At 37.2% G+C, this 25,329-nt stretch overlaps 2 protein-coding genes across 4 annotated transcripts in view; both read left to right on the top strand.

The window, feature by feature from the left end:
• The first annotated feature begins 9,326 nt into the window (after window positions 1-9,326).
• Window positions 9,327-25,329, top strand: part of LOC131433181 (mobility group protein 1A-like) — a 74,790-nt gene continuing 58,787 nt past the window's right edge. The window contains exon 1 of one of the 2 annotated variants that reach the window (XM_058600062.1): window positions 9,327-9,447. The gene's annotated coding sequence lies outside the window, so the exon portion shown is untranslated. Of the gene's footprint in view, window positions 9,448-10,679; window positions 10,820-25,329 lie in introns of those variants that run through there. The other variant, XM_058600060.1, reaches the window with a different exon arrangement.
• Window positions 9,333-25,329, top strand: part of LOC131433179 (ras-like GTP-binding protein RhoL) — a 31,730-nt gene continuing 15,733 nt past the window's right edge. Inside the window, exon 1 of one of the 2 annotated variants that reach the window (XM_058600058.1) lies at window positions 9,333-9,447. The gene's annotated coding sequence lies outside the window, so the exon portion shown is untranslated. Of the gene's footprint in view, window positions 9,448-10,677; window positions 10,820-25,329 lie in introns of those variants that run through there. The other variant, XM_058600057.1, reaches the window with a different exon arrangement.

Below are 25,329 nucleotides of genomic sequence, written 5' to 3'. Positions count from 1 at the left end.
CGGGTTTCTACTATTGAAGTCAAATAAACTTATTTTCAACTAGTAGCTAGAAGCATTGTTGTGATTAAAGATATGTTTGGAATAAGTAACGATAGCTTATAAATTATATTTAATTCAATATGACACAAAAAGGTTATTATTGGAAACCTAAATAACTATTTCGTAACTAGTTATGTTATGATGAAACATTGCTGTCACCATGTTTTAACCAGTATAACATAAAAAACATATTCGTGCTCTTGTTGCAACATAGTTTGGACTTTGTCGTATCAGAACTAGTTGCGGATTGCTACTTGGGAAGCGAAGAAAATCATGGGTTGCCTCTGGACAACTATCAATATCATCTGAAAATCACTGGAAAATCATCAGAAAGAAAACGAAGTCGTGAATTTGATGGGTTCAAAAGGGTGTCTTGTACTATGAGTTTCTTAATCCAGAGGACTGTAAATATGAATTGCTTACTTACCTTACCTAACAGCTATAGGCCTGGGGTGTCCTTTGCTGTGTCAAGCATACGTCTCCACATAACTCGGTCCATGGCTGCTCGTCGCCAGCCACTCAAGGCACGAATGCTTCTGAGATCACCCTCCACTTGATCGATTCACCTTGCTCGCTGCCCTCCTCTTGTACCAGTCGGATTAGATTCAAGAACCATTTCCACTGGGCTGTCGTCCGACATCCTTATGACATGCCCAGCCCATCGTAGACGTCCGATTTTAGCTGTCCGTACGATGGGTGGTTCTCCTAGCAGCTGTTGCAATTCGTGATTAATACGCCGTCTCCACGTTCCGTCTTCCATCTGCACTCCGCCATAGATGGTCCTCAGTACCTTTCTTTTGAAAACACGCGAGGGCGCGTTGGTCCTCTGCCAGCATAGTCCAGGTCTCGTGGCCATAGAGAACAACCGGTCTAATGAACGTTTTGTAGATGGTCAATTTCGTGCGGTTGCGTACTTTTCTCGATCGGAGGGTTTTTCTGAGTCCAAAGTACGCACGATTCCCTGCAAAAATACGTCTATGAATTTCTCTGCTGGTGTCATTATCGGCGGTCACCAGTGAGCCCAAATACACGAACTCGTCACACCTTCCAGGGCAATATTGAACAAGATACAAGATACAATCACCTTGCCGTAGCCCTCTTCGAGATTCGAAGAGACTCGAGAGCGTCCCAGATACTCGGACGTAGCACATCACTCTATCCATCGTTGTTTTGACCAATCGCGTCAGTTTATCCGGGAAACCGTATTCGTGCATGATCTGCCATAGCTGTTCTTGATCGATTGTGTCGTATGCCGCTTTGAAGTCAATGAATAGGTGATGCGTGGGTACGTTGTATTCACGACACTTTTGGAGTATTAATTGCTACCGACAGCAAATAAATAAATTGAATCCAGCCTGCTCCACAAGACATGAGCAAGAAAATTTCTCAGCACGACTACGAACAAATCATTGGCAACATCCTTTTTTGCGATCATGGCACCCTCAGGCGAGTCCGCATCGAATCTCGTACATAGAAATAGGGAAGAGAAAGGTCAAATTCGTGCTTACGATCAACATGTATTTGAATTAAAAAAATCCTAGATTATTAACTTCAAAAATCATTTGTTTTACTCAATGGACTTAGATTCAGTAAATCTTCACTTGAATAGCTCTTGTCAACCGGGATATGTAGTTGGCTCAATACGAGACAGTTACGCCATCCGCCAGGTGTTGCACTTGGGCTCACTCGTGACTGACGATAATGACACCCGCAGAGAAATTCAGAGACGCATCTTGTCAGGAAATCGTGTTTACTTTGGACTTCGTAGGACGCTTCGATTGAGCCGCCGTCGTGCGAAATTAACTATCTACAAAACTTTGATTAGACCGATTATTCTTTACGGGCAGGAGTCCTGGACAATGCTCGTGGAGGATCAACATGCACTGGGTGTTTTTGAACGGCTGATGTTGCAAAACATCTATGGCGGAGTACGAATGGAAGACAATTCGTGTAGAAGGTGAATGAACCATGAACTGCATCTGTTGCTGGAAGGACCAACCCTCATCCAAACGGCCAAGGTCGGTGCGGTTATGGTGGACCGGGCATGTTGCTAGAATTTCGAAGAACAACCCGGTTAAAATGCTCCTCGACAATGATCCGAGCAGTGTAAGAAGAAAAGGCACGCAACGGGTAAGATGGATCGATCAAGTTCAGGACGACCTGCGGACTTTTCGCAGCTACCGAGGCCGGCGGCGAACAGCCATGAATTGAGTTGAATGGAGACTTCTTTTCTATACAGCAGAGACCGACGTGGTCTACGACTGAAAGAGTAAGCGTAAGTAAGATGATTGAGTTTGTCATGTCCAGAATCCTACAATGAGATGATGCTCTGACCAGAATCCTGTAATAATGCATACAAAAATGCAATAGACATTTTAACATTTTCTGATTGAAATCTAGTACAAATGCTGTTGTCTGAGCGGAAGTTTGCAGCTCTGGCCAACTCGTCCGAGATAGTTGATGACTGACAATTTCCAGCATCCGCATTTGAAACTTGAAACATTCAGATACTTGAGAGAATTACGTAGCCATCTCAACAAGCCTTTACTTTGCTGGACCAACAAACGACCCATAATCGTCCACTGGAATTCATATAATATAAAGAATACGTAGTAATCGCTCGGTGAAGACCGGTTATACGGCAAATATGCCGAAAAATAGACATATGGTTCCAATTAGTCAGTCTAACAGTGACACGGAGTTTTGAGCTCCGCATGACTACCCATTCTTGCATAACAGTCCCATATGGAAAATCGGCATGTCGAGAAAAAGACGATCAAAATTTCATATCCGAATTTTTTGATTTATTGTGCTCCCTAATGCAAAATCATGGTATTATTACATGAAATATCGGTAATACACCTTTGCAATTTCACTATCGCAACAAATGAAATTATTGAAATTTACACTGAATGGAACTGACATGCGGGTACTTTTTATATGGGACAGACATGAGTTGGTACTTTTTTCACATTTTACTGAACTTTTATTGCAATTTCTGATAATATAATGAGGATAGATTTCATTCCTCTAGCTAACTCAAAATTGGCGAAAATCGATATAGGACTGATATGCGAGTATGGGCAGATGAGCAAAATCCCAAATGTTCCGTTTACGACTGCCTTTTTAGGCACCTGACGTCATTCAAACATCGGTACTGAAATTCACCTTGATTTGCGAGCTTCCGTTTTAGTGATCTTTTACGACATGGAACAGGAAACCAGTGGATCAATTCTTGGTTTGGTGATCTTATACCATCGAGACAGGTGAACGCTCAGAAAGAGAAGTTGGCATTGAAGATCAATTTCTTTTGGTAGCCGAGCTACCGGTTTTTCGCAACGTCATTCGAAACAAAGGTTTGAATTTTTGAACACTTATCATACTACTAGATGCTGTAGAACTGCTAACACCACCTAACGGTTAAGCATAATTCGCGGAGCAGATGTATTTTCAAAACACTCATTACACCGAAGTGTCATGTCTTTACTCAACAGATAGTAGTTATATAAGGGTTTTGCCAAGGGCGAACCATAAAAATTGAAAATAATGTGCACCTAGCTCGAAACTGGAACCCATTTGTGTTTAAATGGCATTCCATCCCTTCCTACAGTGATCCGCATGGGCGTGGCCATCTACATTTCATGCTCTGAATCAAAATCAATATGCAATTTCAACTAATTAGTTCATCAATCACGGGAAACTCACAGGTGTTCAACTCAACTAAGCTAAGCTATTTCTGGCGTTTCCGAAAACGGAAATTGAAGAAACAAAACAAAGTCTTTCAATTCAACATAACTTGGAAATCAACTCAGCAATCTCGAAGAAAAGTGAATGCATATTTTTCTGACATGCACACACATACACACACAGACATTTTGCGTAGTCGACGAACTGATTCGAGTGGCATCCGGGCCTCGATTTAAAAGTCGGTTTTCACAGCGATGGCATAGCCTTTCTTCATGAGAAATGCAAAAGTTACTACTCTTGAAATTGATTTTTTTTTCAGGAATCAGATATGATATCCTAAGTCCTTTCATTTGAATTGGAGATTATTAAAATCAGTATGGCCAACTCTGAGAAAATTAAATGCTTATTTGGCAAAAACATAGTGCACCCGATTTTCTTCAACTCAGATTCACATAGACTGATATTGAATTTCATCCGAAATCCAACTTCCGGTTCGTGAGTTACGGGGTAAAATGTGCAAAATAAATTATAAAAGTGCACTCGATTTTCTCAGAGACCGCTCACCCAATTTTCACGAACTTCAAGATTCAAATAAAAGCTCTTACAATTTCATACAACCCTACCAAATTTCATCCGGATACGACTCCCGGTTCCGAAAGTACGAACTATCAGTAAAAAAGTATAGTATAAAAATTTTATTCTCAGGGTCGTGGTTTTATAAATGCCATGGAAAAATCGAGCCAAATACATTTATATAGCCGTATAATTCTTCAATTTGGCACGTATGATTAGTTGTAAACCAAATACGTTGATTTTGCGTAAACCGGATCATCGTGCCCGGTTCCGGAAATCATTTCAATTTCTCTGAAACGGCCAGACCGATTTTCGCAAACTCAAGTTTAAATGAAAAGCAATATGTTTCCGTAAGTTGATATAGGATTTTATCCAGGTCCGGCTTCCGGTTCCTGAAATACAGGGTAGTGTGCATTAGGGTGGGACAAAATACTGATATCAGCTAAACCAAACTTTTCGTGTTTGCACTAACTTCAAATAAAAGCTTATGTCCCATACTAAATTTCTGAATTTCATTTTGATCTGACTTCCGGTCCCGGAGTTATGGGGTAAAATGTTTCACAAACTTAGGTTCAAATGAAAGCTCCTGTAAAGTATGTTAAAAAATTTATACCATCACTAAAAGGGCGAAAAACCGTAAAAAAATTATAAATCGACCTCAAGTATTCTCCAATTGATAGTTTTTATCAGTAGACGGTCAAACAATCCTATTTCGATTATTCTTTCAAGAATCGAAGAAATTTATTTTGAAGAATACCACAGTATTATACATGATAGTATGATTGATATGAGAAAGGCATCATTACACCACTAGGTGGATTAAAACATGTTTTGCTTTACGACTCTATATGACAGGTTGTTCATACACACTAGGGTAGGACAAGGTTGTATGGGAAAAAAATGAAAATGTTTATTTTCTCGCTCCACCAAACTTTTCGTTTTCCTTTTGGGTCCCATAAGCACCATGCAAAATCTAAGCTCGATCGGAAAATATTATTATTTTTAAATCAACACCAAACCCGATCAGAAGAGAATATCAAACGAAGACCATATTATGTCATTCTTTTCAGGATAACTAAATAGTTTTATTTGGTATTGGTGAGGTTGAATTAAGAGCTAAAATATCAAAACTGAATACCAAAGACTTGCACCATTCATACCATATTCTTAACTAATTGAGCTATTTAAGATACCAAAACAATACCACAAGAATATTAGTATATACCCTATTTCTTTCTTGATGTCTATTTGTACCCAATTTTGATTATTACGATTTAGTCGTGCTGATCTAAAAATAGAATCACAAACTTAATGTATTTATAGTCAACATTTAGGCGTATGAAATTAGCCATAAAAAATAATTGAGGGGGAGAGCTTAAAATTGCATACATAATGGCGAAATTAGTCATGGAATTATATTGAACATGTTTGTTAAAGATGAAGCAGTTTCGAACCTACGCTTTCAAGTGGAAGTCGGTAGCTTCAACGCAAGGCCATGGCACCCAATTGTTAATGAGTGGAAATACAGCCATTATATTATAAGCCCTACTAAATGACTTTGTCACACAGATATGAAAACGCTTTCATCGCTGCATAGAACTGTTTAATTTTTTTGTCTCTTTCCTTCCTTCTAGATGTTTTTATTTCTTTTTGTTCGACGTTTCGCTTTTCGTGGTATTGAATTATCGAATTGCAAAATCTGGCCTGCGTTTACTATTATTAATCTAAAATCAAAATCAATCATTTCTCGAGCATAAAAAAATACTTTGCAAATGTTGAATGTGAATGAGGTGATACAGATATTAAATTTACTTCAACAAACAACTTTCTAATCCTTCGTGGAATATGAACGGGATGGTTCTGGTTGTTCTGTGGAAATTCAACGTTTAATTACTATAACTTATTATTTGTTTGAGTTGCTCTTGGGTATTAAAAAACGTTTATCGGCGTCAAAGGTTCTCATTTTCTTTCATCAATAGATGTGATGCAAAAATATACAAATAATAAATAAGATTAATGAACTTTTGTGCATGCATTCCAAGTACATCCCTATGATTCTCAAATATGTAGTAAAAACATAACTACTATAATAAAATTTTCAAGTGCATTTAGTATATAATCACGTAATGAGTTCTTGTTCATCGCACCTCTTCGAAATTATGCTAATGCTAATCTACGTCACTAATTTTGCGGTACACTGCAGTAGTTTCGAATGTTTTGACAGAGTTCTGGAATCAACAGATAAACGAAAGTTTGGGCGGATTTTTTAATTATTACGGCCTTTGAAAAGAAATTAGGTTAACCTTTTTAGCAGAAAAACACATTTAATTTTATGACAAGTGGATATTACAGACCGTAAATCGACAATACAAAGGGAGAAAATATCTCAAATGTTCCGGGAACAAGCATGGAGTAAGACCCGTCTCCCAAAAAACACATTTTGTAAAAACTAAACAAAGTAAAGACGTCTATTCCATTTCTGAAGAGGTATTTTTGTTAATGTTTGTAAGGGACACACTAAGAGAAAATCATGTTAATTTACGTCTCAATTTACTTAAATTTACAACCAAAAGCATGTACGAATTTATCATGTCACTAAATTAACTTACAACTTTTAATATGTCAATATCGGATGAATACAATTAAATTTGGAAAAGCAGTTAAAGTATGTATATTTGAATGCAGAAATCGAACACGGACTTAACATTACTAAAATCGTTTAGAAAACATGTATTTGCGAGAACCGAAAAACATTTGTATAGAGAGAACGAGTTTAGTTTTGACCGAATTTCGCTGCGAACGAAGAACAATTTGTTTATTTGTTACGGGGTCTGATCCACGCTGCGTTTCTGAACGATAGTCGGCCCAAAAGTAATCGGATATACGCATTTGTTTCGGAAGAACCAGCTAACCAAATGTTATAAACCTGTTTTTACATACAATTTTTTTGCACGGTACTAGAAATGAAGATGTTTTACAACAATTTTTGCAATAAATATACGACCCGAGTCTGTTTTTTACACCCAAAGTTTTTATCCGATGTTTGCATTGATTTACAAATTTACATTCACTGATTATTGTGTTTTGCCTTTCTCATATAGAAAGGTTGTGCAATCACCATTGAACACGACTATTGAACCAAGACCTACAGGGTTGAGTGTCATATACCTCTCGAATCCGTTCGTCAATATCGGAAAAGTCTGTATATGTGTGTACAACAAATTGAGTGCACTTTCTCCCACAGTTGGCTAAACTAATTTTCATAAACTTAGATTCATACAAAAGATCTTGTGATCCTATACAATGCTCAAGAATTTTAGTTGAATCGGGATTCCGGTTACGGAGTTACAGGGAGATAAGTTCACAAAATTTTATTATCAGGGTGCTTTTAATAAGTGGCCGTGTAGAGAGCTGCAATGTGGCGAAATGATGCAATTTTCACTATTCAGCTTTGAGGGAAAATTCCGTTGATGCAACAGTGTCTAACACTTTTGAAAAATCATTTATTATTTTCTTTATATTTTCTTATAGTTAAACATTTAAATTTTCTGTGAAATTTTCAAGCCTATTGGAACGAAACTCTGGAAGTTATGGACTTTTATCTATGGCTATCTCATTCTACGAAGAAGCAAGAGCTCGGTGCACAGGCTTAAGATTTCTACTTCGATTCACTTCAAAACGTGACAAAACATTCTTGAAATGTTTTGTTATGATAAAAATATAAAAGAAAAAATATGATTTTTCGAAAATATTAGACCCTACGGGCTCCCTGGAGTAATTAGTTGTTTCCATTGATTTTATAGACAAAAACCTTTAAACGCGTTTTCCTCGAAAGCAGGTTTTGAAAGTCCGTGTCCATCGTCATTCAAAAACTACTGCACCATTTTTTTTTCAAATTTCGCACACTTTCTACATATAAAAAACCAGACCCCAACGTTTTCCTTTTCGTTGTTTGTTACTTTGGGGAGGTTTAACAGCTATAAAATGGCGGTATTTTTTCGTGAAAAATCGTAGTTTTAACTTTGAACAACTACCAAAAATTAAAAAATATTTAAAAAAAATCAAACAGAAACGTTGGGGTCTAGAAAAACTTCTACTCTAACTATGCTGCGATCGTTTGTTCACTTCTAATTAGTCTGCGCTGAGATACAGTGCAAATCATAATTTTTAAGAAGCGTTCTCAAAAATACCTCTTCAATATTTTCCCACGAAAAAATTACAAAATGTTGTTCGAATGATGCTTTTTATCATGCAAAACATTTGAATTTATTTTGTTGAACGATAATTCTGGAAAAAATTCGCAAAAATGATGATTTTTTCATCGTTTAGACCCTACCCCCCCCTTAATGAAAACATGAGTTATATGAGAAAGGCATCATAACACCACTAGGTGAATAAAACCAGATTTTTTATTTATGCTACCAGAAACGAAAGTCATATCCTTACTAATTAAACAAGTTTCTATTGAAAAATAGCATAAGTTTGTGAAAATCTGATTATCTATCTTGGAGAAATGCATATTTTTGTCACATACAAACACAAACACGTACATACACATGCACACAGATATTTCGCGATTTCGACGGACTGATTCGAATAGATTGTCACACTCGGGAATATGACTTTATGAAAAAGGTAAACATTGTTTGCAAAATTATCAAGTCACTAAAAATGAAAATATGAATCCGATTGAAAGTTTGATTTTCGGTCAAATTATATTTAACACAAACAAAACGCTCTATGAGTGACTTCAACAAGTTGTACCTGTTTAGTAAAAATTCCCGCGAAAAGAAATATTCCCAGTTTGAGAACAGTAAAAGTGTAGTTGCTACTTGTAACATTACTTTTACACAACCGTTTAATAGCTCTTCTTAGTATAAAACTATCCACACGAAAGTGTGCGGATCTCACTACTTCGCTCATCCAACAGCACCCACAGCAACGTGAGCGTCGTTGAAGCTGAGCCACTCTCATTCGGTGCGATAGGCTTTGGTTGGATAGTCGGTCGGTTGTTATTGTCACTTTGCAGACGCGCCCCGTCTTGTCCGTGTCGATCGTGTTGTCGTAGTCGATAGGTGCTTATTAAGTGCTGTAGAAACCGGTGCGATCGCGTGCCCGAACCAGTCAGTGTGCTTCTTCTCGTAAAGGGTAAAAGGCCAAAATCATACATTTACAATTCATTGAAGTTCGTCATCACGTTCGGCCCTCTTCGAGCATCACATTTCCTGGGTCATCAAGGAACTGCTTCCTTCCTGGGGTGTGGGTGGTAGTTGGTCGTCATTTGTTTCGTACTTATAGTGTGTGTATTATAGTGTGCGCTGTTCAGCACGTTCGTGCTCTATCGTTATCGGTCACTTATCAGCATCTTTCATATCCTGTGTTCCGCTGTGTGCGCGTAGTTGTATGTAGAAACAAATGCGAATTCCACAGGAAACATGTGACATGTCCATTCTGAGACTATGGAAAAACAATTGTTTGTTTAGTTAATTGAAACAGACGAAGTTGGGAGTAGGTAAATACAACTTCCCACCCCTTCAAGTGTGGGGAATGCCGATTAATGATGTGAGCTGGTTCATCGTGTGGTATGAATAATAATTGATAAACTCTTGGTTCGTTTTTTTTGTGTGGTGGTTTTGTGTTTCACTAATATTTATGTAAATCGAGCGAGTTAACACCATTTAGACGTGAAAATCTTCATCGCTGACATTCGCGATTTCAACTCGCTGGGTTCGGTTTGTGTTTATTAGCGGCCACAGCAGAGTGACTTAATCACCCGTCTCAGGACGTAGTTGGAAAATGATTTACGCTTCGGTTTGTGCTTCTACGTCGCAACATGGTGTTGGTGCTTATCTATAGCGAAAAATAACGCTAGCTGGCAGTAACCCGAGTCAAACAGTTTCAAGTGGAGAAAGAAAAGAAATATCGCACATCAAGTGATAAAAGATAGGATTCCTTATCAGTGGAAAAATACAAATAATTTCTGTTCGCCTTCGTTGCTGCTAGTGGTCGTTATTGTGGCAGACGTTTGTTTGCGTTCGTAGACATCGATATAGGTTACTTGCAGTGCTAAATTTGGAATTCGCGAGTTGCAAAGTGAAGAACACACCTCAGTCGACCGTATGCGAGGATATAGTGAAACGAGTACCAAACTCAGTTTAGATTATTACAAATCTTGTGTTGTGCATTCACTCCAAACCGAAAATAAAATCCGAAAATGAACTCAACTTAAAACTTGCTAAAACTTTCTGTTTTGTGTTACATAAACGAAGCGGCAAAATTGCAACCAACAGGTGCGGACGTAACCTTTAACAGTTTTTTGTTGTTGTTTTTTGATAAAACGATAAAAACGGCAATATTTCGGGCAGTCACAACGAATGTGAACCGCTCAAGCTTAAAGCCCGGAGGAGAAAGTCGTGTGATAATTAAGCCAAGGAAAAGAGCGGATTATATCGGGCAGAAACAAAAGTTCAACACACCGGCTATTCGCGGTCTACACCTTTGAGGAAGGAAAAGAGAAAAGGTATGAACAGATGAAAATGAAAAAGTCATAAGATGATTTTCTAGGAATTTCATCACAAATTCCGCTTAATGGTCTGCTGGGTGATTCACGGATTACGCATCCCGTTTTTTTGCGAGTCCAATCAATTGTGTTTAGTGACCGTGTTGAATTTCGTATGTGCTGCAGTGATTGGCTTTCGTAAGCACTACGGATCTAAATTTAGTATATAGCCAAAACAAGAGCTAATAATGCCCAGATCGGACTAACATGCATTTCTCACCAATAGATTAAATATCTTCAGCTAAACAATTAGGTGTAACTTTCTGCGATATTACTGATTTGTTAAACAATTCGAGTGAGTCAACATTTTTCGACTACAACCCAGCATTGGTCAATCGTTACACAATTGCATTCAAGTGTGCTGGAATCAACGTTGGATCCGAATCTTCCACGGTTACGATTGGGTTGTTATCGTTTATCGCTCAGCTTAAAGTGAGGCATTAGATAAATGCGACTGGCGATAGCTATATGTGAATTACGACAAATGATAGAACGTGTCGAAGTATGTATGGTCGTTCGTACAATGCTATATTGTTGGGTGTGGTAGCGCAAACCGTAGAAGGTTTAATTTCTTTCTGCACTTTGTTAGCTACTGAACTACTAAAAGGATGTATCATTATATCAATCTCAAGTTACTTGAGAATGTTTTCAGTAGCGTATAGGTTTCACATTTTTATATTGGGAGCATTCTAGACGAAAGAAAATATTACGATTTATGAGACTAAGAGTCGTTGCTTGCTTTTAGACTAGTTATATACATAACAGTTCGGCTGAAAAGTTCGTGTCGTTTAATAGAAACACACATTTTTTTGCCAAAATTCGTTTTTATTATTCAACATAATTGCCATCAGAGGCGATACAGCGATTATAGCGATCTTCCAACTTTTCGATACCATTTTTGTAGTACGATTTGTCCTTTGCCTCAAAATAGGCCTCAGATTCAGCGATTACCTCTTCATTGCTTCTAAATTTTTTACCAGCGAGCATTCTCTTGAGGTCTGAGAACAGGAAAAAGTCACTGGGGGCCAATCTGGAGAATACGGTGGATGAGGGAGCAATTCGAAGCCCAATTCGTTCAATTTCAGCATGGTTTTCATCGAATTGTGACACGGTGCATTGTCTTGATGAAACAAAACTTTTTTCTTCTTCAAATGAGGCCGTTTTTTGAAATTTCGTCCTTCAAACGCTCTAATAACGCTGTATAATAGTCACTGTTGATGGTTTTTCCCTTTTCAAGGTAGTCGATGAAAATTATACCATGCGAATCCCAAAATACAGGCGCCATAACCTTACCGACCGATTGTTGAGTCTTTCCACGCTTTGGGTTCGGTTCATCGCGTGCAGTCCACTCAGCTGACTGTCGATTGGACTCCGGAGTGAAGTGATGGAGCCATGTTTCGTCCATTGTTATATATCGACGAAAAAATCGGTTTTATTTCGATATAACAGCTCCAAACACTGCTCAGAATCATCAATTCGTTATTGTTTTTGATCGATTGTGAGCTCACGCGGCACCCATTTTGCACAAAGCTTTCTCATATCCAAATATTCGTGAATAATATGTCCAACACGTTCCTTTGATATCTTTAGGGTGTCAGCTATCTCGATCAACTTCACTTTACGGTCATTGAAAATCATTTTGTGGATTTTTTTCACGTTTTCATCGGTAACAGCCTCTTTTGGACGTCCACTGCGTTCATCGTCTTCGGTGCTCATATGACCAGTACGAAATTTTGCAAACCACTTACGAATTGTTGCTTCGCCCGGTGCAGAGTCTGGATAACACTCATCAAGCCATTTTTTGGTATCGGCGGCACTTTTTTTCATCAAAAAGTAGTGTTTCATCAACACACGAAATTCCTTTTTTTCCATTTTTTTCACAATAACAAAAGTAGCTTCATTCAAAATGCAATATCTCACAAACTAATAATCAGACAGCTGTCAAATTTATACACGTATCTTTTGAAGGTTGGTACTAACTGAAAATGGTATGGATTTAATTCCAGTGGCGCCCTCTCATAGAAACGATACGAACTTTTCAGCCGATCTGTTAAGTTGATGTGAATAATAGAAAATCTGGGCTTCGGATTATGAGCATTAGGACGCATACCTACGCATAAGAATGAGAGTCAATTTACACTTATAATATTAATAGAAGTTCAACCAAATCAGACCATACTGTTTGTGATTCTTTGGTTTCTTATTGAACATCGAAAAAAGGTAGGAATAGACCAGACATCGACTCCATTTGAATTGATTTTCTATCTGAAATCAAGATGCATTCCGGAGGTGTCTGAATAACAATTAAATTTCCCAACTGAAGAACTACACTACAAAAAATTTCTTTTTTTTTTGTTATTTGTTGTTTTTAAATTATCAGGTGTACAACTTTGCTTTCGCCGTTTTTTTTTCCTAAATTAAAAGCTTTATTGCGAAAAAGTGCTTACAGATGTATTACTCAAAGTATTCTCCGTCGCTAGCGACAACTTTCAACCATCTCTCCGGCAATTCTCGGATCCCGGCTCGAAAAAAAGGAGTCCTCTTTTGACGCTATCCATGAAGCAATCCATTTTTCCAACTCTTCGAAGGATTGAAAATGTTGATCTGCCAGGCCGTGTGCCATTGAACGGAATAGGTGGAAGTCAGAAGTGGCGACATCTGGGGAATACGGCAAGACTCCCCATTTCAGCGCTTCCAGGTACTTTTTGACCACTTTTGCGACGTGAGGCCGAGCATTGTCGTGTTGAAGGATGACTTTGTCTTGTCGCCCTTGATATTGTGGCCGCTTTCCTTTTAGCGAGACGTTTTGAAATGGCTTGCTGACTCACTCCCAACGATTCGACAAGCTCTTCTTGGGTTTGGCACGAATCTTCATCAAGCAATGCTTCTAGTTGTTCATCTTTGAAGGTTTTTTTCTCTTCCACCACCATTTTTTTAACTTCGACATCGATATCACCATTTTTGAAAGGTTGAAAGCACTCCCGACACGTTCTTTTACTCAGAGCAGTATCACCGTAAGTTTCTGAGAGCATTCGATGCACTTCAGCTGCATTTTTTTTCGAATTGTAACAGAAAAGTAAAACTTCCCGTAAATGGGGAGAATCGGGCACATAAACAGACATTTTTGAGCGTGAATAATACGAAAACAAGAACAGCTGTCACTGAAACGGCGATGACAATTCGTTAGGCACTGTACATACTCACTTTGAAGGCATTATCATCTATGTTTTTTGACCAACCTCAGCCGGTACAGCCACCTATCGGAAAACGACGGAAGCAAAGTTGTACACCTGATATTTATTCCACGTTAACAGCCGGTTATGTATTCATACAAATATATTGCATTAAGTTTATTGTATGTAGAAATATTTGTCGACAGTAAAGTATATGAAGATATGTCCAGTATAAGGCTCGTTACCTTCACTACATCACGACTTATTCACAACAAACACATTGTAACACACAAATAAATCAAACATCGTTCTATTAAAAATTGATCCCATTTTGGATTCTTAAAAGAAATTAAAAGAGCAAAGTTCCGGCTGCTGCTTATTGTTGGAAATGCTTCAAATCTTTCAACTGGCCATATCGCTGGTGTCTAAATAACAATTAAATTTCCCAACTGCAGAACTACACTACAAAAGATTTCTTTTATTTGTCATTTGTTACTTTTAAAATATTTATTTCACGTTAACAGCCGTTAACGTGAAATAAATAAAAAGTAACAAATGATTAAACAAGCCATCTTTTAATTCTGGCTGACGGTAACTGAATGAAAAGACTTTAAACACTATCTTATTCCACTTTTACAATCAATAAGGTAGGACTAAAGCGAACAACAATGATATGCGCGTCTTCTTGACTGAAGAGTATAGATGCAATATGTAGAAATGTAGATGTAGAAATAGTTCTACAAAATAACTACGTAATGAGGGTAACGGTAACTACACGACAAATTACTCACATTACCACATATAGGCTAGGAATACATGCAATTAAAACGTAACAGATGATAAAACTGCGATGGAACTACTCATACTACTCGTTAGATTTATTATGCATTCGACGTACGATCTTGAAAAGAAAGAAATTTTTCTACTTGGCTTATTTTATGTGCCCGCATAGTAGAGTATGCATAGTGATCGATGAGTGACTGGAACTGAATAAATGAGAAGAATGTCTGAAAAATTACTAAATATTCTACAACGCAGCCTAAGAGAGTACTACTTTTATCATGCATACAAACTACTAGGTGTGTTTGGGGTTTGGGATGAAGTGTTACACGTGATTCGTAAATCTTCAAAGACGCACATTTTAATTTGCATCTAATCCCCTGCTAATGAATGAAGTCCATGCCTGTGTCAGAGAAGAATCACGTTTCAAACGATAATCATTTATATCTATTACTGATAATTATAAGACTCCTTTTCGCAAGAAATTGAGCAGTTTGGTACAAATGAGTTAGCTTGATATTTATCCCAACTGTATCAAGTCAATTGATAAACAATTCTATGTAGCTTGATACAGCTTAGCGTCCAATTAAAACGTATCAAATTAATTCCAATCCGCGATCGATCCGGAATGCATATTTCAGATAGAAGATAGATTCAAATGGAGTCGATGTCTAGTCGCACTGCCCAAATTTGTCTTTGAAATGACTGTACTGATGTTTGAAAACGTTGATTCATATTAATAGCTCTATAAATCCATCGGCTACTATCTAGTTTTATACAAATCTAAGTTCCCATTGATAATCTTATGCTCAATTAAACCAATCAATAGGTGTACCAAAATGAAGTGTCTAATCAGAATGGCAACACAAAATTTAGTTATTTTGTTTTTTTCTGAATTTTGCTCCATCTTTAACGAGCATGCCGAAATTAACACTACGTTTACCGAAATTCCAAAACAGCCTTCGCCAATTGATTTCCAGTCAAGCTGTTCCTGTAATAGTTACTTTGATTAATATGATTACATGATTTCAATCGCTACTCAACAAAATTTTGGTGGCGATGAAGCGCATTAAATATGCGAATGCTCATTGGGATGGAAAATCAATTATGAATGACTCATCAATTCATGATTTACAACTTTTCGCTTTAGCCGATATACAAACTTGTCAATTCAGGCGTTGCCGAGAGTCTCAGCAATTTATATTTTTGGTGTGCAGATCTTGCTAGTTTTTTACCAAGATTAAGAACCAAAGTTAAAATGTGTTGTTCCTGAAAGTAACCCCTATATACATAAACGTATATGTTGGACTTTTGAATGAAAACAATAAAGTTAACATTGGTTCACAAGACAAAATATATACACCATCCTCATATCACTCATGCTCTCACATATAATATTGTGATATTCTTCAATTTATTTTTTATCATTGAAAGATAACAAAAAAGTTCGTTTGTGCATCAACTAGTATAACCTCCACAATAAAACAGTTCTCAGATCGGTTGGGCCATCTCTGAGATAACCAAGTGAGTTCAACTACTGCAGGTACTTCTGGAACTGGAGTTCGGGAAACGGTATAAACGAAGTGACCTATAAACTCGTTTTTGCTTGAAAAAACTGAAACTGACCCAGGGTAGTTTCATCAAACAAACATTTTTCACGAAACTGTGTTGTTTTCGCACTTAGCAACGGGGTTTTAAACAAACCTGATATAAAATCCAGGTTCGAAACTGACTCGATTTTCAGTTCAACAACGTTAAAACTGGGTTCGAAACTGGCTTCAAACAAACGGTTTGACAGCAGTTAGAGTGGAAACTGGGTTAGGTTTGGCATCAAGCGAAAACGACATAAGTTTTTAATCAAATTAGCCAATTTTTCGAAGTCCGTGAATACGATCCTGCAAAATACTAAACTACTAAACCGATTCTTTTCAAACTTGGAATATACTTTCTTGGTATGAAATGCCTCCTTCCTACGTTTTTGATTTTTTTCCATTTTCATATTATGGTAGTTTTCACCTCAAAATTGGAGGAAAATTTAGCGTAATCAAAATAATAACTTGAGAACGACGAAGGGGGAGAAATAACTCGTACTTTAAGTAAATTTAAGAACATCTTTGATTTCAGATAATTCTACTCCGAGTTATCGTGTACACCGCGCAACGTGATTCTCAAATGAGGTTTTGGGGAATGCTCTGTTACCGCCTTATTTGTTCTTTATTAATATACGGAAATTTAACTAAATATTCTTTAAATGATGCTTCATAATGCTCCGTAAATTTTTTCTTCTTCTAAGTATCTCTTACTCCTCCCTTAACAAGTTAGTGAGAATTTTACACATACATACACACATACATACATGCATGCAAACAGACATTGCTCAACTCTACGAACTAAATCGAATGGTGTATGACAAACATTCTTGAAGTTCTAAGCAATGGTGATTTAAAATTTTAAGCGTTTGTATTTCCGAAAACGGAAGTGGGAATTGTTATAAATTCAATGATATTCTAGAATTTAATTTAAATCTAAGTTTCAGAAATGAAGTATTTTCGGTACTTCCAGAACCAGGAACTGGGAAACGGTAAAACCGACCGTTTTGTTTGTTTGACCAACTACTAACGTAATCAACAAAACTCGATCAGTTCGTGCTCGCATTTCATCCAACACAGTCGAAAATCGTTTACGGTCGAGACAACAGAAACAAAGACAATACAGCGTAGTGAACAATATAGTGCACTAAACGGGCAAATACGATTTAACAAAGCCAGAAACTTGGCTTACAAGGCCAAATTCAGTTCGTATTGATATCAAGCGCTGCATAGTTAGACCAGCAGCAACCGAAATTGAAATCTTGCTTAAGGAATGAATGCATCTAAATGTTAATGATGTAAGTGAGATTCAATTCAACAAGGCGTCTAACTGTGTGTACATTATGTTCAAGCGTGAAAGAGATGCAATTGCATTTGCTTCGGTTAATAACGGTGTGCACAGTTTTGATCTTGACAATGTTAAATATAAAATCCCTGTGTACATGGTGGACAATGTCAAAAAAGTACGCGTGCATGAGCTTCCCCCACAGACCAGCTATCAGTTCGTTCGGGAAAGTATGTCGCAGAACGGTGAAGTTCTTTCCATCGAAAGGGAAGTATGGCGGAATTTTTTCCGGGTATCCGGAATGGCGTGCGAGTGGTACTTATGCAACTACGTAAAGCAATTCCATCTTACATCATTTGTGATCAAGACGGGATACATCCGTGTAAAACGCTGATTACGTATGAAAATCAACTGGTGACATGTCAGTTTTGTGAACAACCTGCACACTACGGTAAACCTTGCACAGAAACTGCGAAAACAAACAAAACAAACAAAAATAAGAACAACCGCTCAACAACGGAAACTAGTGAATGCAGTGCTCCTGTTTCAAAAACACCTTCACCATCTAACCAACAAGCAACTGCAACCAATGTACAGCAAGGTGCTTCTACAGTAACTAGCAACGAGATCAAGACTGCGAATAACAAGGAAAACGAAAAGAAGACCGAAATCAACAATACCACCGATGCTTCAATGGATGACGAGACCAGCCATCCAGAAAAAGGGTGACAACGAGATCGAATACAAAAAAAAATTATTTAAAAAATCGGCTCAATCGGCCACGTAAAGCTTGTACGCAAATAGGCCTGAATAGAAATGTCTTTTAACACTCCAAATACCAAGCCCGAAAAAAAGTTGGAACGGTAACTTTGAGCTGTCATAGCTCAGCTGTTTTTCAACGGATCTCAATAAATTTTACACCCTCGAATTTTGTACAATTCGTAGATTGTTTTAAGTATATCATTATTGACAATCGGTTAGGAAAAATCAATGCAAATGTGATTTTTCCCGTTCCAGGTTTTTTTCAAGCGCAAAAAATGCCCTATCTGCTACCTAATTTTGTTTCCTTTGGCATCAACGTCGCGACTGAAAATTGAGAGCTCCAACCTTATCGAGTCATAACTTTGTTGATAGTCAACCGATTTTCAAAATTCATTCACCATTGGAATGGTACTAGTTTCAGAAATAAAATGCACTAAAACATACGTAAAATAGAGTTGTCTACCTAAAGTTATAGAGAAAACTGTAAACAGAAGACCACAAAAAAGATGGGATTTTTTACAATGATCGTAAATATCTCTGAATTCAAAGCGATGACCTATATGTTTTTATACATCATTGGATTGCTAATAAAACCAGTTACAAATAGGGATAAACGAGCAGTTTTTTTATATTCAAAAACATCTAAAAATAAAACAAGTACTAAAAAAATTTCAAATTTTAGTTATTTTTACAAAATGCTTAGAAATTAAAGCGGTGGCATACACTCATTGCTATTAATACTCACGATTATTTATAACAAATTAAACTCAATGTTCTTAAGGAGAATCTAAAAACAAACGGCATAAATACAGAAATTTTCAAAACTTTTTGCCTTTATCATTTGGAAAGGTTATCACTGTGAAAACCGACTTTTGAACCGAGACCCGGAGGGCCGAGTGTCATATTCCATTCGACTCAGTTCCTCGAGTCCGCAAAATGTCTGTGTGTATGTGTGTGTATGTGTGTGTATGTGTGTGTATGTGTGTGTATGTATGTATGTATGTATGTATGTATGTATGTAAAAATTTTTTGTGCTCACTTTTCTCAGAGATGACTGAACCGATTTTCAAAAACTTAGATTCAAATGGAAGGTCTTGTAACCTCGTATAGAGTTCCTGAATTTTATTCTAATCCGACTTCCGGTTCCGGAATTGCAGGATGATATGTGCAAATAAATGAAAATAAGTGCACTAACTTTTCTTAGACATAGCTGAACCGATTCTCACAAACTTAGATTCAAATGAAAGGTATAAATGTCCAAAGTTCCATCAGAATGCGACTTCCGGTTCCGGAATTATAGGGTGAAGTTTGTTGAAAATTAATACAGTCACTTAAAGTGACGAAACAAAAAAACATAAATAAAATTCTAGACTAACCGCGTGACTATTCCAATCGGTAGTAATTATCAGTGAACAAATAAAATAAACCGGTTCTGGCTATCCTGATTCCCGGTTTCCGATTCCGAAAGCACCGGAAAAAGTGTTCATTTATTCCAAAATGGATCTCACTCACTTTCCTCAGCTATGGATTGACAAATTTTCACAAATGAATATAAGTTCAAATGAGAAGTTTCGTGGTCCCATATTGAATTCCTGAATTTCAGCCGACACAAATTCCTGACAACCGATTGCGTAATTACAGGGTGAAGATTATTAAAATATTTATGCCGTCACTAAAAGCGCTAAGTAAAACACCTTAACTAATTTCTAAACTTACCTCAAAACTAGTCCAATCGATCACATTTTCATTGATTTTTCCTAACCGATTGTCAATAATGATATACTTGAAAAAATTTACGAACGGTACAAAATTCGAGGGTTCAAAATTTATTGAGATCCGTTGAAAAACAGCTGAGCTATGACAGTTCAAAGTTACTGTTCCAACTTTTTTTGAGGCTTGGTGCTTCGCGTAACTTTTTGAGGCTTGGTATTAGGAGTGTTAAGTAAAAAAATCAAAACTCGATACTGCTTTGAGCCAAATTTAGTGGAATTGCATATGCATGTCATATTGGTATTAGAGTATCTGTAAGTAGAGTGACGTCAGCTGTTCGTTTGGAACAAATATTTTTTGGCAATATTATTCCAAATGAGCCAAACATACAAATACCAAGTCAAGTACAATATAAAACTTGCAAAACTGCCAACACGTCGGATTAAATTGACTTTTGGCCAACGTTACGGATGAGGTGTCGTCATGTTACTTGGTGTATCAAGTAATATTAGCGCTGATGTGAACATGAAATTAAGCTCATTTGAAGGTTATTAATTGATTAGTTGATTATTGTTCATGTCAACAATCAACTGAGACATTCGGTTGTAGAGATATATTTGTATAAATAGTGAAATTAAGCCCTTTGATTCAAATCTTGGATGGTGGAGATCGGTTTAGCTATCTTCGAGTAACGCAGGTGACATTATTTTCATATTTTTTTAACAAATATCACCCTATAATCCCGGAACCGGAGGTCGGATATGGTCGGATATGGTCGGATCGGACCTAACAATTGAATCTGAATTTGTGAAAATCGTCTCAGTAATCTTTGAGCTAGTGATATTATTTTTTGTGCAATCACCCTGATTTTCCGGAATCGGGAATGGATTCCTTTGAAATAAGAAAGGGAAGGGAGGGGAGGTGGTGTGATGATGTCTTTTTGTTGCCATTTAAATAGTTCCACTAAAACATTTGTAAAATTCTAACCTCGACCATTAGTATTGCGAGCTTATCAAAAAACCTAATAGTCTTTCGAAATCGATTTTTTTTATCTCCGAAATTTTTGTTGTTGTATTCTAAAACACAGGGATTTTTCGTTTATGTCACATATAACATAACATCTCTCGAACTGGAAATGTTCGCCGTAACCCTTTCAAATTTGATTGACATTGTTATCAGGTGTACAACTTTACTTTCGCCGTTTTTTTCCAAAATTGAAAGCTTTATTACGAAAAAGTGCTTACAGTGCTTATTATTTAAAGTATTGTCCGTCGCTAGCGACAACTTTCTCCCATCTTTCCGGCAATTTTCGGATCCCGGCTCGAAAAAAGGAGTCCTCTTTTGACGCTATCCATGAAGCAATCAATTTTTCCAACTCTTCGAAGGATTGAAAATGTTGATCTGCCAGGCCGTGTGCCATCGAACGGAATAGGTGGAAGTCAGAAGGGGCGGCATCTGGGGAATACGGTGGGTGGGGCAAGACTTCCCATTTCAGCGTTTCCAGGTACTTTTTGACTACTTTTGCGACTCGAGGCCGAGCATTGTCGTGTTGGAGGATGACCTTGTCATGTTGCTGTTGATATTGTGTCCGCTTTTCCTTTAAGCGCGCGACTAAGGCGCATCAGTTGCGTTCGGTAGCGATCTCCTGTGATGGTTTCACCCGGTTTTAAGAGCTGAAAACACCGAGCTGATCCCACCAAATACAAATCATAACCTTGGCACCGTGAATATTCGAGTTTGACTTCGACGAAGTAGCATGCCCGGACTTTCCTCTTGGTTTTCTGCGTTTAGGATTATCGTATCGAACCCACTTTTCATCACCGGTTACGATTCGATGTAAAAACCCCTTACGATTTTGTCTTTGAAGCAGTTGCTCACATACAAATAGACGGCGCTCGATGTCCCTCGGTTTCAACTCGTACGGCACCCAGTTTCCTTCTTTCTGAATCATGCCCAGGGCTTTGAGACGTTTTGAAAAGGCTTGCTGACTCACTCCCAACGATTCGGCAAGCTCTTCTTGGGTTTGGCACGAATCTTCATCAAGCAATGCTTCTAGTTGTTCATCTTTAGAGGGTTTTTACTCTTCCACCACAATGTTTATCTTCGACATCGCAATCACCATTTTTAAACCTACTCCCGACACGTTCTTTTACTCAGAGCAGCATCACCGTAAGTTTCTGAGAGCATTCGATGCGCATCAGCTGCATTTTTTTTCGAATTGTAACAGAAAAGTAAACTTCCCGTTAGACACTGAACGCACTCACTTTAAAGACAATATCATCTATGTATTTTGATCAGCCTCAGCCGGTACAGCCACCTATCGGAAAACGGCGGAAGCAAAGTTGTACACCTGATAGCTTTCAAATAGGCAAATTAGTTTATCGAAATTTGTTGAGTCACTTATTCCATTATATATTATTATAGCCATTTGATCTTCGAACTTGGTCCATAATTCAATAGTAGCTGCCAAATGAGGCTAGACTTGTTATAATCGGTTAAGTCGTCTCTGAGAAAATTGAGCGGTAAAGAAACAACGCGTTCTGTCGCTTACGTCACTTATAAAATTATATCTCCGGAACCGGAAGTGAAAGCCACTTGATCTTCGAACATGATTTACAATTCAATCGTATCTTTCAAATGAGCCTAGGTTTGTTTAAATCGGTTCAGCGTTCTCTGAGAAAATTGAGCGATAAGAAAACAACAATATATCATTTTATCTCCGAAACCGGAAGTGCCTGCTACTTGAGTGTCGAGCTTGATCATTGGCCAAATAGTGATTTTTGAACGAGCCTAAGCTTCTAATTCATTTCTATAAAGGCACAAAAAACATACAAGAACTTTTTGTTACGCTTCGTCTTAATCTCGCCAGTGCAAAACAGTTTATGTTGATCTGCAATGACATCCAGCAGTCCAACATGACCCGCTAAACAGACGTGAAGTCAACGAAACTATTATGCCTTGACAGCCTAAGACAAAACGTAAAGAAAAATAAATACGGTTAGGTGCCCAAAGCACAAACATGAGATAACCCCTAAACGAGTACTTTTCTTACTCACTTGAGTTCATAAACTTCGCTATTACATCAGAAGACAAATATACTCACCCAGCTGCGAATCTCAGATAAAGAAGCATTTTAGTGATGTCAACAAATTTTGTGGAATCGAATGGTATTCAATTTGATTTTTCTCTTGCTAATTACATTCCGAATGTGTATTTCAAAATATTATTGCTATAAATTCGGTTCAATATCCAGACATCTTGCAACACACATACAAAAATACAATCTATTTAACGAAGAAAGATTTACGTGAGGCTGGGATAAGCAAGCGAACTAAGACAAAACTCTGCATTGAGAAACTACACATTGTGAGTTCATTTAATACTTAATCTGGAACTGAGCTGTTAATATTTGTTCGGATAAGCGATGTTTCTAAGAAACAACAATCACGTCGACTATCGACAATCAAATTTTTATCGGATATATTATATCCATCGTTGTTATAAGGCCATAATGGTAAAATAATTGATGTAGCTACTAGCTATTAAAGTATGCAGATTATACGAGTAAATCATCGGCTGTACTGCTTTATACTAACACAGAAAAATCACCAGTATTGAGACAAAAACTCGTGAATGATTTCGTTCCATCATTTCCCGAAAAGATGAGGCTGAGGTGTTTTTTTTATCGCTAATGACATCTACACGGAACGACCGAAATTAGCTCTGCGCCTAATTCGTATTACTGTTTTTGAATTAGTTGATTCTAACAACAAAATTTCCAAAATAACTATAAAATTAGTTAAAATGTAGAATTTACTGTGCTGAAAAAAACTCTTATTTTTAGAGAATGTGTTTAGTTGGCGAATATTCTGGACACAAACCAGCAATATTTCAATCCAACACGAAATTCTCATTGACAACTAATTTCGTTATTAAAATCAGAAACTTTGATTCTATTTATCTATCACCGTCATTACTGAAGGACAGCAGTGTCAAAGCAAAACAATCCATTAAAAAGCTAAAAGGGACAGTCTTGTTGAAACTGCTCGCAAATTGTTTAGATGTTTTTCGCATGTGTTACGTAAACTGTTAGTGGAAAGTGTATTTATTCAGAATTTGTGCGCACTTGAAGCGATTGTGCGTAATAATGTTTTTACGCGGAACAGTGATGTGAATTTCGAATGTTTCACTCTAATTGTGATGAAGGTTTTTTGTATCTTCAAACCTTCCGAGCTGCGCCGTCCGGTGTACTATTTGTATTCGGTTTTTGTTTTCCGAGTGCTCAAAGTTTTCAGTGAGAATGAAGAAACAGTGATTTAGAAGAAAAAAAAATTCAAAAAGATGTTTACGTTTCGTTTATGTCTTTTTCTCCAACACAACATCGTATTTATACCTGCCAATATAGAAAAGACAACCGCGTCTGAATTTTTTTCGGCAGTAGTGTGCCATCTAGTGGCTAGTAGTCATTAAGGTGTTACCGTTTCGGTGACAGGGCGCCATATAGCTGCAGATTGCAGAAGCCAATTCAACCATTCATATTGGTTGAAAACAACATTATATTTCTTTAATTCAACTAAAAAATTAGTTGACTGGATATGAAGTGTGCCTTAGCTAAGAAATGACAGTACGTTTAATTTGTGAATTCAACTAAAAAAAATAGTCATTTCAACAAATATTTTATTATTATTAAGGGAATGAGAATAAAAAATCTAAATCAGCAAAAGTAAGATTTTTTTAGTTGTCTCAAAAAATAACTAACTAAAATCAGCAAATCAACTAAATTTTTCGCGAAAATGCTGATTTCGGTCGTTCCGTGTAATTAGTAGAAAATTTTTTGGAAAGTCATTGTAAGAGCTCCGTAATCAGCTATGTAAAATCAAAGAAGGGAAGATAAAATGCGATGAAGCTTCTAAATCTGTTTAATCCTCCGATTAATATAATAATACGTTACTCACATATTTGCGAGATTTAAGAAAATTTGCGAGATTTAAGAAGAATTTCACACTTTTCGATCAGTGAATCATCAGAAATCTTCCACAAATTAATGAATCGAATCTATCAGTTACTAGCCATTCTTTGGGCCACTGATAACAAATACACTAAACCGCAAACCTCTGACTGGTACGATTGCAGTTTTATTGTACCGCAGTTAAGGTTCATCTCTCTCGATGT

Source organism: Malaya genurostris, chromosome 2, assembly GCF_030247185.1.
Source record: "Malaya genurostris strain Urasoe2022 chromosome 2, Malgen_1.1, whole genome shotgun sequence".
Lineage (NCBI taxonomy): Eukaryota > Metazoa > Arthropoda > Insecta > Diptera > Culicidae > Malaya > Malaya genurostris.
This window is presented reverse-complemented; position numbering and strand designations above follow the sequence as displayed.